We start from the raw sequence: 16,324 nt of genomic DNA on the forward strand, positions 1-16,324 counted from the left end.
ATTAGCACATCCCCTGCAGTCTGACCGGAACCAGGAAATATTTGCAACAACTTAGCGCCAAATTCTTTTTATCTTCTCACCGCCCCGCTTTGCTCTAGAAGAGAAACTAGCATCCAAACCCCAGCAAGATGGGGACACTACTCCACCATCTTCTCGGTCTGAATAAAGCTGCTATTCCTTGTCCCTACACCTCGTGCTCAACTTATTGGCCTGCGGTGTGGCGATCTCGGGCTTGGTAACCGTATGATTAAGTGAAAGCAGCTTTCAAAATAATGTGTCCAGAGTAATCCAGTTTTGCTTTTAAAAGGTTGTATGTATGAAAGTACATAATAATATACAGCTGGAGAGTGGGAAAGGAGAGAGAAGGTCTGAGGGGACGGTGGGGATGGAGGAAGGGCTGTGGCTGGGTTTACTGGCCTCTTCTGTATTTTCTGTCAAAGCGTCCACTCTGCCCCCTCCTCTTCTGCCTACCATCCTCTGCCTGGCCTTTACTCCATGCTCCATGAATCTACTCTCACCAGTGTCATCAATCTTTACATGGCCAAACTCAAGGTCATTCCAAGGGCCCTGTCCTTCCTGATCTCCTGTTAGCAGTGGGTGCTGCCCAGAACCCACACTTTAGTGGGTCAGTCCCTCTGCTTGGCCAACTCCTACCCCAACCATGGCTCCTTCCTTTGCTTACTCTGCAGCCCAGTGTGGGGTCTTCATCTGCGTCTTCTCCCTGCATATGGCCCCCATGTGCCCATGGATCCCACATCCACCTCTCCTGGCTGAGCTTCTGAACTAAACGCTGCTTATCTGATGCTTCCACTGAAAATCTAAAAGGCAACTCAACCTTCAGATGCCCAAAATGGGCTTTCAGTTGCTCATGTATGGTCTCCCTGAGCCTCTCTTAATTAAGAAAATGACATTAACTCTAACCAGTTGCTCAGGACAAGACCCTAAAGACTCAGGATCCCTCCCTTTCACTCATCATGCATGTTTAATCCACTCACTTGTTGCTTCTGTTTAGTTGCTAAATCATGTCTAGCTCTTCTGAAACTCCATAGACTGTACCCTGCCAGGCTCCTCTGTCCATGGGATTCTCTACATAAGAATACTAGAGTGGATTGCCATGCCCTCATCCAGGGATCTTCCCAACCCAGGGATAGAACCTGTGTCTCCTGCTTTGGCAGATTCTTTACCACTGAGCCACCTGGGAAGCCCAATCTGCTAACTAGATGATCTTATTTGCAAAGCAGAAATAGAGACACAGATACAGATAACAAACATATGGATACAAAGGAGAAAAGAGAAGGCAAGATGAACTGGGAGATTGAGATTAACATATATAGGCCACAATGTATAAAACAGATAAGTAATGAAAACCTACTGTATAGCTCAGGGAACTCTACTCAGTGTTCTGTGGTCACCTAAATAGGGAGGAAATCCAAAAAAGAAGAGATACATGTGTACATATAGTTGATTCATTCTGCTGTATGGTAGAAACTAACACAACATTATAAATCAACTGTACTTCAGTAAAAATTAATTAAGAAAAAGAACATATTTTCTTTCAGATGGGTCCAGCCCACCCAGTAATGTGTCCCCTTGGGAAACAGTGAGCTTCATTGAAAGACCAAAGGGGCTCCATCAAGGGCTGGGGTCTCCATCAAGGACTCTTGAAGGAAGTTGGACCAGTTGATCTCCAGGAAGCTCTCATCAGTTTTCCTCTAAAAGGTATCCCAAAGTCATGGCTTCTCTTTGTTTCCCTTGACATTCCCTGGGTGGAATGTTCATCAGCTCTCGCTCATGTGAATGCAAGTCTTACCTCGTTAGTTTCCCCTTCCGTCCGACTCTTCTTCTGGTCCACTGCGCCCCCCCCCATGCCAGCAGGCAGAAGCATCACCCTCTCTCAGACACATCCTCCTCCCCCGACCTTCAAAGTCTACTTGATTTGGCCCAAGCCCCTTCCTTCTCTTGCCCATTTGCCCATCTCACCCATGCTCACCACATCCAGCCACGCCATCCTTCTTCCTGTCCTGGCCATGGCACTTTCCCCCTGCACCCGCCCACCCCCTCCCACCACTGACTGGTTTCCTCCTTCTCAAGCCTGTGGTCTCAGCTCATGTCACCTCCTCAGAGGGGTGATGCTGATGGCCGAGTCTAAGGTGGCTTCATGACCCCTTTATCTTCAGCTCCTGAAAAGGTTTATTTCCTGAATCCATTCACCACAAGCAGGCCCATGTATAATGTAAGCTCCGAGGTCTACAAATTGACCTGCAACCCCAACAGTTGACCTGCATCCCAAACACTTAGGGGCTTCCCAGGTGCTCACAAAATACCTAATAAATGGAAATGTGTTGTTCACTCCTTTTTAGAGTTTCCACAGTGAATACATATTTCTTTAGTAATATGAACTCTCACTGTGCAGCTGCTGCTCTGCCCAGGTGGAGAGCATGGTGCCAGAGTGAGAGAACCTTGGAGAACATGTGTCCAACCTCTTTCAAGATCCACACAATTCCATTTTGCCCAAGACCCTCTTAATGGTGTAGCGGGCTTTGTGCCACCACGGCCGAGATCTAAACACACAAATGCACAGGTCCCTCTGGAGCTGCTGTCAGTGGCCCATAGACGTGGCCCTGGCTGACCTCAGCTCCTGGTAGCCATACTGGGCTACTTGCAAGTGAAAAGCTGCCCTATCGCATGTGATCAAAGCACGTCCTCCAGCCTCTATTTACATACTAAGAAGGCTGCATGTGGCCAGCTCACACTCTTTTGATTGGTATCACCCATTTCCATCTGTCTCTTCTCAATGCATCAGCACCATGCTTCTCAACCTCATACACTTGACATCTGGGCCAGATCATTCTCTGCTCTGGGGCTTCTTATCAACCATAGGCCGGGTAGCAGGAATCCTGGCCTTTGCCAGTAATGCCAACAGCTTTCTCCCATCCCCCAATCATGAAAACCATCTCCAGACACTGCCAAAAGTTCCCTGGACACAGTCCCCAAATATTCCCCGACTGGAAGTCATTGTGTTAATCATTACATCTGCCCACAAACCTGTGTGTTCTTTCCATTGCTAGAGCATCTTCACCAATAAATTAGATAAATGAATATCCCACTCTCTCGTTTATTACCATGATCACTCTGAGCACAGGACAGGGAGGGGTGGAAAGGAACAGAGCCCTGTGGAGGTAAGTGTGCCTTGACTCTGAAGGTAGCAGAGTCAGGGGTGCAGAGCAGAGCCTGAGCGCCATACAGGCTGGCATCATCCCAGTTCCTGATTCCCAGGCCCATTAGAGCCACAGTTCTGTACCTATGAAAGTGGCGGCAGTAGCACCAAAGTCACCGTAACTCACTACAGTCACAAAGGATGGTGCGGGGGCTGCCCATGGCAACTGGGACTCCATGAACGGAGGCTCTGAATAAAAAACCAAAGGAATGGTTCATGGTAGGATGGTGAAGGGGGAGGTATGGGCAGCCCGCACTTGAAAGGAGTGTGTGATGTGAGTGTGTATCTTTGTGTATGTGCATGTGCGCACACCACCCCCAACAGACATTCTCACACAAGGATGAGGGAAGCTCGAATTGAACCACAGACAATGATTCCTTACTTTAAATCCTGCCTAATCAGCTAAGGCTTCATCCTGCATTCAACGCCCTCGGAGGAGTTATCTCTAGAATAGAGATTATTTCATCACTGGGCTTTGATTCTGGCTGCCTCACCTAAGGAGCCCCATCAGCAGCCCCGCCTTGAGCCTACAGAAACGGATTCCTGGGACAGATGATGAACCCCTGGAATCCTACGAGCATCCTCCTGACTGTCTCGTTCCATTTAAGCAGCACTGTGCTCTGCACTTCTGACATGTTACAATCTTCCCTTCAACTAACCTCTCAAAGTCCATTTTCCCCATTTCCAGCGCCAAGGCTGCCTGCACAACCTTTGCCCTTTACAATGCAATTAGCTTGGAAAATATCACTTGTGTAGTTCTAGCTTATCGTACAGCAGTTTCATAGATTAAGAGGAATAGCCCATGCTTGCCATCATAAACACAATGTCTCAGATAAGATTAGCAAAGTTAAAAGAAAAAGTCACCCTTCTAGGGGCAGCCTGCGTGCAAGGTTAGGTACAGCCGCTCACACCCAGGATAGCAGCTGCAAAAGCTGTTTGGAACCCACAACTCAGGTGGAAGGAAATGTGTTCCCTACCAGAGAACAATCAGAGTGAATTCAGCATGAGAAAGGAGGGCTAGGATCTGCACGCTCATCCACCTCAGCTTTTAAAACCTATTTTTTCCTTGTCTGAATCTTGAAAGCCATTAGAATAGATATTTCATAAGGATCAGTGTGTTTCTGTATTGTTTCCTGTTGCCTAGAACAGAAAGTGTTAGTCACTCAGTTGTGTCTGACTCTTTGTGACCCCATGGACTGTAGCCCACCAGGATCCTTTGTCCATGGAATTCTCCATACAAGAATACTAGAGTGGGTTTGCTTGCCACTAGCGGGATCTTTCCAGGGATCCTTCCAACCCAGGGATCAAACCTGAGTCTTCCACATTGCAGGCATATTCTTTACCATCTGAGGCACCAGGGAAGCCCTGTCTAGAACAGAGACACCCCTAAAAATGGGCTTCCACCCTGCAAAGCTTGGTGGAGAATTAGAATGTATACGTGGCAGCCAGTCTCCTTGATGGCTCCACAGATCCTTTCCAGCCCTCCTACCCTGACTGAGGGCTGACTGCACAGTGATAATGTGTGATGCCTGAGGCTAGTCTATAAAGGCCTTTACAATTTCCCCCTGTTTCTGGATCACTCACCCCGGGGAAAAAGAAGTGAAAGTGTTAGTCGCTCAGTCGTGTCTGACTCTTTGGAACCCCATGGACTAGAGCCTGCCAGGCCCCTCTGTCCATGGAATTCTCCAGGCAAAAATATTTGAGTGGGTTGCCAATCCCCTCTCCAGGGGATCTTCCTGACCCAGGGATTGAACGCACACAGAATCTTTACCATCTGAGCCACCAGGGAAGTCCCAATCTGGGGAAAGCCAGATACCAAGTCATGAGGATGCTCAAGGAGCTCTTTGGGGAACTGAGACCTCCAGCCAACAGCCAGCATGAACTTGCCAGGAGGGAAAGCCACCTCAAAAGAGGGTCCTCCAGGCCCCGATGGGCTTTCAGACAATGCAGCACTTGTGACTGCAGCCTCACAGGAGACCGTGAGCCAGGCCAGGCCACCTCAAAACCAGACCCACAGACACTGTGAGGGTTACTACATGATTATTGCTGTTTTAAGCTACTAAGCTGAGGGAAATCTGTTGTACAACAACAGATAACTAATACAGCACGTGGAATAGGGTCAGATGAGAGGAACAAAGCAGCTTCATAAATATTTGAAGGACTTGTTGACGAACAAGGCCCCAGATCTTGGATTGAGTGAGGGAAGTACCTAGAGGCTAGGTTCTGGCAGAGTCAGAATAAAACTTTCAGGTATTGAGGGCGGAAGAGATGAACCCCTAAGGTCAGGAGGGAGGGAACTGAGGTATACGTACCTAGTGAGTGCCCCTAGGAACTGCCACCCCAGTCTGTCTTCCTCTATCCCCACTTCTACACACTGAAGACCATCAGAGGCACTGACCCCAAGTCCTGCAAAGGCCTTGGTATCCAAGCCTGGAAACCAGGATCAGAGGCAGACCCTAAAGTTGAGAGTAAGTTACTGTCTCTGACAACATTGTAACTCACCCACTTTCATAGCATCCTTTCCTTCCCTTCCTCCTCTTCTCTCTATCATGTCAATATTGCTACCCTTGGCTCTATTCTCTTTTCATCCAATGCATGAAACAAACCACAGTTGACTGTCATTATTTGTGACTAGTTATGTTCTATGGTGGTGCTAGTGGTAACGAACCCACCTGCCAATGCAGGAAATGTATGAGACACAAATTTGATCCCTGGGTTGGGAAGATCCTCTGAAGAAGGGAATGGCAACCCACTCCAGTATTTTTGCCTGGAGAATCCCATGGACAGAGGAGACTGGGAGGCTACAGTCTACAGAGTCGCAAAGAGTCAGACACGACTGAAGCAACTTAGCGTGCATATATATGTTCTATATAGGTGTTGTGAACAATGAATTTTCAAATGCTGAACTATTGCTCATACAGAAAGATTGGGTTGGGTTCTTTTGAGCCTCTGATCCATGATATTTTTGTCAACAGATCAATATATAATTTCATTTTATGTGTGTTCCTGTTTAAAGAAACTCATTTCGTATATATGATTGACATCAACAGTTCACTCATAGCCAACAACCCTATAATTTATGCCTGAGGGAAGCTTATCTAGTGTGTGTTTTCTCCATAAGTCACTTAATAGCCTTCTTGCCCTTAGAAATACCAGATAGCACTTCAGCACTATGCTTGGGGCCCTTTTAAACAACAACAACAACAACACACAAAAATATACAAAAAACATGGCACTAAAGAGACTATGGGAAGGATACCTGTTTGCAGGATGAGCTGAGACAAGAGGACAGAGTGACTCTTCATTCAACCTCAGCTGGGAACGACTTGAATGACTCACATTTTTCCCTATCCTGTGCATGTAGATGAATGACCACAAAATCAAAGTGAGTATTGATGTAGGGGTTGCAAATCTATTTTAGTAAGAAGGTGAATTTGTAAAAATGGAATCCATGAATAATGAGGATCGGCTATGTGTGACTCTCCTCCACTCTCTCCCACTTGCCCCGAAGAGCCTCCACTTCATGGGTAGAAACACAATGATGCCTTGGTATAAGGGATTTGCTGGTAGCTCAGTGGTAAAGAATCTGCATGTAATGTGGCAGACTCAGGGTTGATCCCTGGGTCAGGAAGATCCCCTGGCGTAGGAAATGGCAACTCATTCCAATATTCTTGCCTAGGAAATCACATGGACAGAGGAGCCTGGTGGGTTGCAGTCCTTGGGATCACAAGAGTGAGATATGACTTAGTGCATAAACAATAGCAACATAAGATTGTGTACTTAAATGTATTATTCTTGTTTTCTAAATCTGTGTTCATTTCAGTGCTTTTAAACTTGGTGTAGAACTAGAAGAGGTAGCCTATGTCTTTGTAATTTAAAAAATTTTTAATTTTATCTTTTAGAGTGTGGAATATTTTTATTGATCATAATGTCTATCTTAATCATAGATTCCATAAAAAAAATCCCAATATTTTAGTGCTAAAAATTTCAGTTACAAATTGATCATTTGCTTATTTGTATTTTTTTTCTTTTTTCCCCTCATATTTTAAATTTTTTTTATTGTATATTTTAGTATTGTTGATGAACAATATTATATTAGTTTCAAGTGTGCGGCAAAGTAATTCAGTTATACATATGCATGTGTCTATTCTTTTTCAAGTTCTTTTTAAAAAACCCCATCTGCCCTGGTTATCACCAGCCCTGACCTGCGCTTCACAGCTTTTTTTAAGACCCATCAAACCATGGCTACTGCAGGTGCTGCCCCTGACTAAGCGTTTAGCCCTTTCTACTTCCTGTGGAGAACCTTAGCACATTAAAGGTAGGCTGATTTCTCATCATAGGGTCAGTTTCCCCTTATAATATGGACGGAGGCGACAGTGCAACAGTAAATGGTGCTCTGGGGGAGCACCATCTAGGGACAATTTCTGTCATAGCCCTACCACGGAGGGGAACAAAATCAGGAAGATGGAAAAAGATATCTTGCTCAACTCCACACAGGCACCTCAATGCAAAGCAACCCTGATAAAATTTGCCTGGGAATTCCCTCTGCAGCTTCAAGCTGAGAAAATTAAGTACTTGGACTTGGGTAAAAGGCAAAACCGCATCTGTAGGTTTGATTAATTTTCATAAATAAGAGGACAGAACTTGGCCCGGGGGGAAGAAGAGTTCTTCCTGGGCCAGTCAGGCTCTGGCTGATGAGTTATGAGAAATGACCAGGCAAAGGGAGACACAAGGGGACCATCCCAAACAACACCAGCAGATGACTGCACTCCATCAGTCTGCAAAGGGCTCTGGGCACTACCTTCTGCAATAGGATTTGGCTGCAATAAAAAACAAAAACAAAAACAAAAACAAAAAACAAGTGACCAGACCTGCGGCTACAACATGGAGAAACAGAACCCAAGTCCTCAGCCTGAGTTGGCCCCATATCTGTCCAGTTTCCTGAGTGATACCAGCTGGCCTTCTGGGAGACCACCCTGCAGGGCTGTCCCCAGGCCCTCTGAGGCCTGCTGGGCTGGTCACACTGCCTCAGACTGGGTCTCCCAAGGCAGAGGCATACTTCACAACTTCTGCCGAGTGGTCCCTGTTCTGCATTTGTGGTAAAGCACAGAGATTCTTAGATACAGAGACACACATTTAAGACACAGAAAGTAAGTCTGAGGCTGGAGAGAACATGATGTTACACTGATATTTAGAAGAGATGAGATGTTCCAATACTTGAAAATGCTATCCAAACTTTCAAAACCAAGTTCTTTTGCCTTGCCTTCAAAACCCCGAAGGTGCTGAAAATGCATCAAGGAAATACTGATGTATCTCAGCCAACATCTGGGTTTTCAGGCTCCACAAAGATGTTCAAGAACTTCTTTATTATATCCACCCAATACTGCCTCAACATGATTAACACAAATCACAGATACAATCAATGCCTACAGAAACGTTAACACTTAACATAAACATTAACTCTCAATATGCTGCTGCTGCTGCTAAGTCGCTTCAGTCATGTCCGACTCTGTGTGACCCCATAGACGGCAGCCCACCAAGCTCCCCCGTCCCTGGGATTCTCCAGGAAAAAACACTGGAGTGGGTTGCCATTTCCTTCTCCAGTGCAGGAAAGTAAAAAGTGAAAGTGAAGTCGCTCAGTCATGTCCAACTCTTCGTGACCCCATGGACTACAGCCTACCACGCTCCTCCGTCCATAGGATTTTCCAGGCAAGAGTACTGGAGTGGGGTGCCATTGCCTTCTCTAACTCTTAATATATTCGGTTACAAATAAGCAACCAGCCCACCATTGTGAATTTAATTTCAAAATATGAATCATTTATTCATTTAGGATGTTTGTTGGGCATCTTCTATGTGCAGTTCATTTTGTTGAGGACCCCATGGAATAGGAAGGGGACTTCCCTGCCTCCAGACAATGAGCAAGCAGAAGTGGCTCGTGGGTGGTGGAATCTTCTCCAGGGCCCCTGCTTCCACCCCCAGGACTGTGAAGACCCCGATTCTCTACTGTCTACACTTCTCCTCGCTTCCCAGTGTGACTGGTTAAAGCCACTACAGATGCAACTTCTTGGTGGAAATTCACTACACTGTGCATTTGAGGCTCAGCCCTGGAAATGGGGTCCCCAACCTAGCTTGGGCCCAGAGACACAGTGTACAGAAGGCAAGTCTGAATTTTAAATAACTTCCTGGCAATTTTCAAGCACTTTCTTATTTGAGAACCTCTGCCATAATCCAATATTTCATTCCCCAAGTGGAGCTGGTAGAGAGAAAAGGGAATTGAGCTGTCTCCCTCCAGGATGTAGGGAAGAAGGGAGTCTGGAGATGGGGTGGAACTGGGCTGCCTGCTGCCACAGCTGGGAAGGGAACCAGGGAAGAAGTTTAAAGTCCCCCACACTGTGCCTGCTGACCTCAAGGCAGGAAAATCCAGCTCCAACTCCCTTAGGGAGGGAAGGTTATCCAGACACTCCTCTGCCAGGGCACTGGGTCAGAGGCATGCTCGTCATGAAGCTGGATTTATGCACAAGGATTCAGTTATTAAAAGTGAGCTAGACTTAGTGAAGAATCAGTGAGCACAGGAACGCATCCAAGTGGTCACTAGTGATGCCCTCTCATGCTTTCTTGGGGTTGTTGACTGTGGGCTGAAGCCTGGGTCAACCCAGAGTGGTTCCTAGGACATCTCCCCACCTCCAACCCCCACCATGGACCTCACTCAACCATTGTGTCCTGAAAACCACCTGGTCACCCACTCTGCTCTTGGGAAATTTAAAAACAACAGATAAAGTCATAGATGAGAGAATTCACATTGTTGGTGGCTGATACCCCTCACTGCCCTTCTCTTCCTTTGGGCATATCCCACAGGAAATTTGAACAGGCAGTAAAATTACTGAGTTTTCCCTGGTCCTGATCCAGATGACCCTCCAAGACCCCTTCCCACTCAGAGAACGTCTGGACCTGTTGGCAAAGCCATGGTTACCTCACAGTGACTTGGCCTGTCCTGTCCCCTCTGGCAGTACCTGGAGAAGGTTTTTAGCTTCTGAGCACTATTTTACTTTCCTGTAGCCCCACCTCATCCACACGATATTCACAGGGACCTGCAGCTGCTGGAAAAACCAGACATTTAAATCAAGGGGCACAGTGGTAAAGAATTCACTTGCCAATGCAGGAGAATCAAGAGACATGGGTTCAATCCCTGGGTCAGGAAGATCCCCTGGAGGAGGAAATGGCAACCCACTCCAGTATTTTTGCTTGGAATATCTCATGGACAGAAGAGCCTGGAAGGCTACAGTCCATGGGGTTGCAAAGATTCAGACATGACTGAGCACACACACATAGACACACAAATGAAAGGATCACAACTACTAAAAGTTTTACTAGGCATACATGAAAAATTGCCATCCCTTTTTTTCTGGTCTCATGATGGCAAAATACTATAGAAATATATGACGGTATCCTTAGATGTCATAAACCTGTGACATAAATATATCCAGTGCTTACATAGCTGGCAAAGGGTTCTATGAAAGAGAGAGATGGTCTGACTACACAGTAACTATAGGCAAGAAGTAGGATGGCAAAGACCTGAGTCCTGCTCTTCTGGGCATGTGTTCAGTGGGAGAAGACTGCCTGCACAGGGCAGAGAACACACAGCGCATGAGCACAGACATGAACTCCCTGAAATACGAGTGCACCACCCTTCCTATGGGCAGTCACAGAGGGGAGAGCTCCAAGGTCACCATTCTGGATTTACTTGATTCCCACACATGTGACCTACCTTCCTTTTCTGGATTCAAGTGCAGGTCTGCAGTTAGAAGCCCAGGACAGCGCGGAGCGTGGAAAGTGAACAAGCCCAAGACGGAGAGACGTATTTAAAGGGGAAACAGCAGATATGGAGAGAAAGCAGAAGACAAGCCTTACCAACTGGAGTCCTTCCTGTCTGCGCTGTGTCTGCAATTAGGGAAGTGGGCCTTCTCCTCCCATTTCAGCGAACCAGCCAGAAAGCAGAAGTGCAGATCCCCACACAACTGGCCTTGTTCACTTACACAAATGGACCCGCCAGGGACATGGAACCCACCAGAACAGAGCGTGCCAATGGCTGAGCCTGCTTGTGTTGAGCCAGTCAGGAAATTCACTCTCCCAAGAGTTCTTACTGAAGGAACTGTGTCCTGAAGTGCTAGGTGTGTGTTAGTGTTAGTCACTCAGTTGTGTCTGACTCTTTGTGACCCCAAGAGCTGTAGCCCACCAGGCTCATCTGTGCATGGGGGTTCTCCAGGCAAGAATACTGGAATAGATACTGCTGCTGCTGCTGATTAGTCACATCAGTCGTGTCCAACTCTGTGTGACCCTATGGAGGCAGCCTGCCAGGCTCTTCTGTCCACGGGATTCTCCAGGCAAGGGTACCAGAGTGGGTTGCCATGCCCTCCTCCAGGGGATCTTCCAGACCCAGGAATTGAAGCAGGGTCTGCTGCATTACAGGCAGATTCTTTATGCTGAGCCACCGGAAGCCCACTAGGGTGGATAGCCAGTCCCTTATCCAGGGGATCTTCCTGACTCAGGGATTAAACCTGGGCCTCCTGCATTGCGGGAAGATTCTTCACCATCTGAGCCACCAGGGAAGCTCCAAAGTGCTAGCTGGGGTATACCAAAGTCATCTTGGTTATTTTATACTTTAAACAGCCCTTGCATGCATGCGTATGTGATAAGTCACTTCAGTCATGTCTGACTCCTTGAGACCCAATGGACTGTAGCCCACCAGGCTCCTCTGTCCATGTGATTCTCCAGGCAAGAATGCTGGAGTGGGTTGCCATGTTCTCCTGCAGGAGATCTTACCAACCCAGGAATCGAACCTGCAGTTCTTAGGTCTCTTGCATTGGCAGGCAGGTTCTTTACCAGTAGTGCCACCTGGGAAATCCCTTAAACAGCCCTGCTGCTGCTGCTAAGTCACTTCAGTCGTGTCCGACTCTGTGTGACCCCAGAGAGGGCAGCCCACCAGGCTCCCCCCTCCCTGGGGTTCTCCAGGCAAGAACACTGAAGGGGGTTGTCATTTCCTTCTCCAATGGGTGAAAGTGAAAAGAGAAAGTGAGGTCGCTCAGTCATGCTCGACTCTTAGTGACCCCTTGGACTGCAGCCTACCAGGCTCCTCTGTCCAAGGGATTTGCCAGGCAAGAGTACTGGAGTGGGGGTGCCATAAACAGCCCTAGGACATTATAAATATCAAATTCCACCTGAACGCTGGATCAAATAAAAGAGAAATCCTAGGAAAGGACTTATCAGCAATCTCAGGATGCTAATTTCTGTCTGGAGATTGGAGAGGTGAGCAGATATGGTCTTTACGGCAGGAAGGCCAGAGTTCAGCGTCAGAGTACCTGTGCCAGCCATCTCTGACTCTGCTCTCAGACCTCCTGGCAGACAGCCACCTGTAGTACCAGCAGGAGACACAACTTCACAAAGGGCCTTTTGTGAGGTCCTTCAAGTTGAGACAGGCGGTGCTATTCAAGGATCTACCAAACACCCACACACTCTGCAGGAAGCACAAATTTGAATGTCTCACTCGAGGCTGTGCCATTCCCTTCACCTGGAAAAACAGCTGGAGGAGCCTAGCCAGGCTTCACCCAGAAACAGGTGAGGAAATATCCTTGGAAAGGCAAGATGGAGAAACACCCTCTCCAAACACTTGAAGCTGGAAGGAGTTCGGTGGGTGGTTTACTTGGGTGAGGCCAGGACACTCACAAGGATGTGTTCAGAAAAGTAACAGTAGCCAATCTGTACCTAAAGCTAGCAAAAATGACAGCTTAATGCAAAAAAGCATTACCATTTTATGAGTGATAAACCCAAGGCACAAACAAGCTTAGTGCTGACATCTGATGACTGTGAGATGGATGATGACAAGGGTGGCAAGCAGAAGCAGCTCCCTTGCAGGGCGTCGGCTGACCTGCACAGTATCCCTAAAGATAGTGGTGGCTGGAATCCCCAACTCACACATCTGGGTATTGGGCTCCGAAAAGTCAGTTGCTTCTCAAAAAACTCACAGGTATTAGTGGGAGAGCCAGTGTGGGAAGCCAGCCCCTCTCTTAGCTACTGCCTTTCGGTCCTCAGCTGAATGTGAAAAGACGCCTCTATCAGCACATCCAAATGCAAGCTCAGGGCTTTGCAACACGAGCATCACCAGGAATTTGCAAGAATTTTGGCTTAAGAACTCCATCCATGTAACTGCTGCAGACAAAAAAACTAAGCCCTTTCAGACAGTTCTCTCCCCTCCTCATTCCTGAAAATAATGTATCACCAATCTCACACACCTTATCTTCTAACCTTCCAAACACACCCACTTTTCAATCAAAACCTAATCACACCACTTTTCTGCTAAAGATTCCTCACTGTCTGCTCTCTAATCTCAGGATGAACACCAATTTCTTAGCATCCACATCAGTTACCCTCAGATCTTACTACCCTTGGCTTTCTCTGTACAGCATCCTGGATGTGCTCAGACCATCCACCTCCCCTCAAGGTACCATGTGCCTTTCTGTTGTAATACTGACCACAGTTCTGATTTAATTTTAATTTACCTTTACTTAAATGTGTGTGATTATTTGATGAATTCCTATCTTGAAAAATGCAGGCTGAGATATCTATTCATCCCTCTCTCTCTTTTTCACTTTTTAAATGAACTTTTAATTTTATGATATATTTAAATTTACAGAAAAGTTGCAAAGATTGTACAGGGAGCTTTCCTATACCCCTACATCCAGCTTCCCTTATTATTAACATCTTACATGATTATGGTACATTTCTCACCATTAGTGAACAAACAGTGACAAATTATTATATTATACTTTATTATTTTCTTTGGGTTTCCTTAGTCTTTACCTACTGTAACTTTTTTAACTGTTCCAGGAACCCAGCCAACATATCATATTATACTTAGTTGTTATACCTCCTTAGGCAATTGTTTGGCTACAACATGCTCTCAGACTTTCCTTGTTTTTTATAATCTTGACAGTTTTGAGAAGTACTGGCCAAGTGGTTTGCAGAATGTGCTTCAGCTGAGGTTTATCTGATGTTTTTCTCATGGTTACTCTGGGGCTTATGTGTTTTGGGGAGGAAGAGCACAGACGTAAGTTGCGTACTATCAACACGACTTGTAACCACTGATGTTCATCTTTGATCCTTGGCAGAGGTGGTGGTTGTCAGGTTTCTCCACCGCAACATTGCTCTCCCACCCCATCCCCTTTCCATATCACCCTCCTTGGAAGGAAGTATTTCTGCATGACTTGCACTTAAGGACAGCTGAGATACCTCCTTGAGGGGAGAGTATCTATATCAATTGTTTGAAATTCTCCTGCAGAGTAGATTTGTCTATTCTCTCCATTTATTAGGTAAGTATGGATTCGTGGATATTTATTTTTTTATCCATTAGGTTGTAATCTAATGCTACTTTATTTTGTGGCTTAAATTACTCCAGCCTGGTTATGGGAACACTTATAACTGGCTCCTGTGTCCCTCTGACACACCTACATCACTGTGGGGCTTTTGGGGTACTTTTTTGTTTTGTTTTCTTTCCCTTTGGCATGACAAGATACTCCAAGCTTATCTAGTTTGTTTTTTGTTCCTATCCCAGAATCTATGGTTTGTATTCCTTTTTATTGAGGATCTGGGCACTCAAGATCTGGGCACTAGGCATGCTTGCTGCTACCAGGATGTCACTATTCTAGACCTTGTTACATGACAGAGGAAAGAAATACATGTGTATACTTAACCTGTATATGTAATACATGTCTAAAGTATTTCTGTATATATCCCTCTGTATCTGTATGAATCCACATGAGAGTTTCTACTGATGTCTCTCCATCCCTCTGTTTTCTGGAAGAGAAAATTGTTGAAAATTAATATAATCTCTTCCTTAAGTAATTCACCAATGAAACCGTCTTTTCTGGGTGCTTTTTTGGAAGGGAGGTTACAAATTATTGATTTAAATTGAAAAGACATGGATATTCAAGCTAGTTTTCTTTCTATGAGTTTCAACGGTTTGTGTCTTTCAAGACAGTCTGTTTTACTTAATTTACCACATTAGTGAGAACCAAATTGTGTTATCAGATCAGATCAGATCAGTTGCTCAGTCGTGTCCGACTCTTCGCGACCCCATGAATTGCAGCATGCCAGGCCTATTTCATTATTGTCCACTTATCCACTGAATCAGTGACCTCTCTTTTATTTCTGATATTGCTAATTTGTGTCTTCTCTCTTTTTTCCTGTTTACCTTAACTAAAAGTTTATTAAGTTTATTGATCTTTTTCAAAGAACCCATTTTGAGTTTTGTCAACTTTCTCTATTGTCTTCCTGTTTTCAATGTCAGTTATTTCTATTCCAATTTTAATTATTTTCTTCTTGCTTTAGAGAAATGTGCTCTTTTTTTCTGTAGTTTTCTCAGGTTAAAAAACAGGTTGCTGATTTTATATTTTCTTTTTATCTAACGTATGCACTTAATGCTCTAATGTATGCACTGCTTTTGATGCATCCCATGAATTTTGGTTAAGTTGTATTTTCATTTTTATTCAGTTCAAAGTATTTTAAAATCTATCTTCAGACTTTTTTCTGAACCCATATTGTATTTCAAAGTTAGTTGTTCAATTTCTAAACATTTGGGGATTTTATAACTTTCTGTTACTAATTTCTGGTTTAATTCCATTGTGTTCAGAGAACATAATTTGCATATTTTTTTCATTTAAATTTGTTTACATGTTTTTCAAGAATTTGTTCTGTCTTGGTGAATGTTCCATGTGAGTTTGAGAAGAACGAGTACTGGCACACAAGCAAATATCAATAAAACTAATCACATGAATTTTTTTGTTTCTCAAGAAGTACATGCATATATTAATAAATATTATGTATATACTATACTGGTGAGCAGTAGCATTGTTTTAAAAACAATATAAATATCTTAATTTAAAATACTCTATTACTAAAAAATATTAACCATCAACCATCAATGAGTCATAAAGTTTTTGCAATAGTAACACCAAAGATACACTGATCATAGATCACCATATCAAATATAATAATGAAAAAAGTTTGACATATTTTGAGAATTACCAAAATGTGATGCAGAAACATGAAGTGAGC

General features: G+C 45.0%; 1 protein-coding gene across 4 annotated transcripts in view; it reads right to left on the reverse strand.

The window, feature by feature from the left end:
- SYK (spleen associated tyrosine kinase) overlaps positions 1-16,324 on the reverse strand; it is a 108,144-nt gene that overhangs the window by 63,119 nt on the left and 28,701 nt on the right. The window contains exon 1 of one of the 4 annotated variants that reach the window (XM_006067989.3): positions 10,983-11,105. The exons of the other annotated variants lie outside the window; for them this stretch is intronic. The gene's annotated coding sequence lies outside the window, so the exon portion shown is untranslated. Of the gene's footprint in view, positions 1-10,982; positions 11,106-16,324 lie in introns of those variants that run through there. 4 annotated transcript variants of the gene reach the window in all.

The sequence above is a fragment of the Bubalus bubalis genome, chromosome 3 (genome assembly GCF_019923935.1).
Source record: "Bubalus bubalis isolate 160015118507 breed Murrah chromosome 3, NDDB_SH_1, whole genome shotgun sequence".
Taxonomy (NCBI): domain Eukaryota; kingdom Metazoa; phylum Chordata; class Mammalia; order Artiodactyla; family Bovidae; genus Bubalus; species Bubalus bubalis.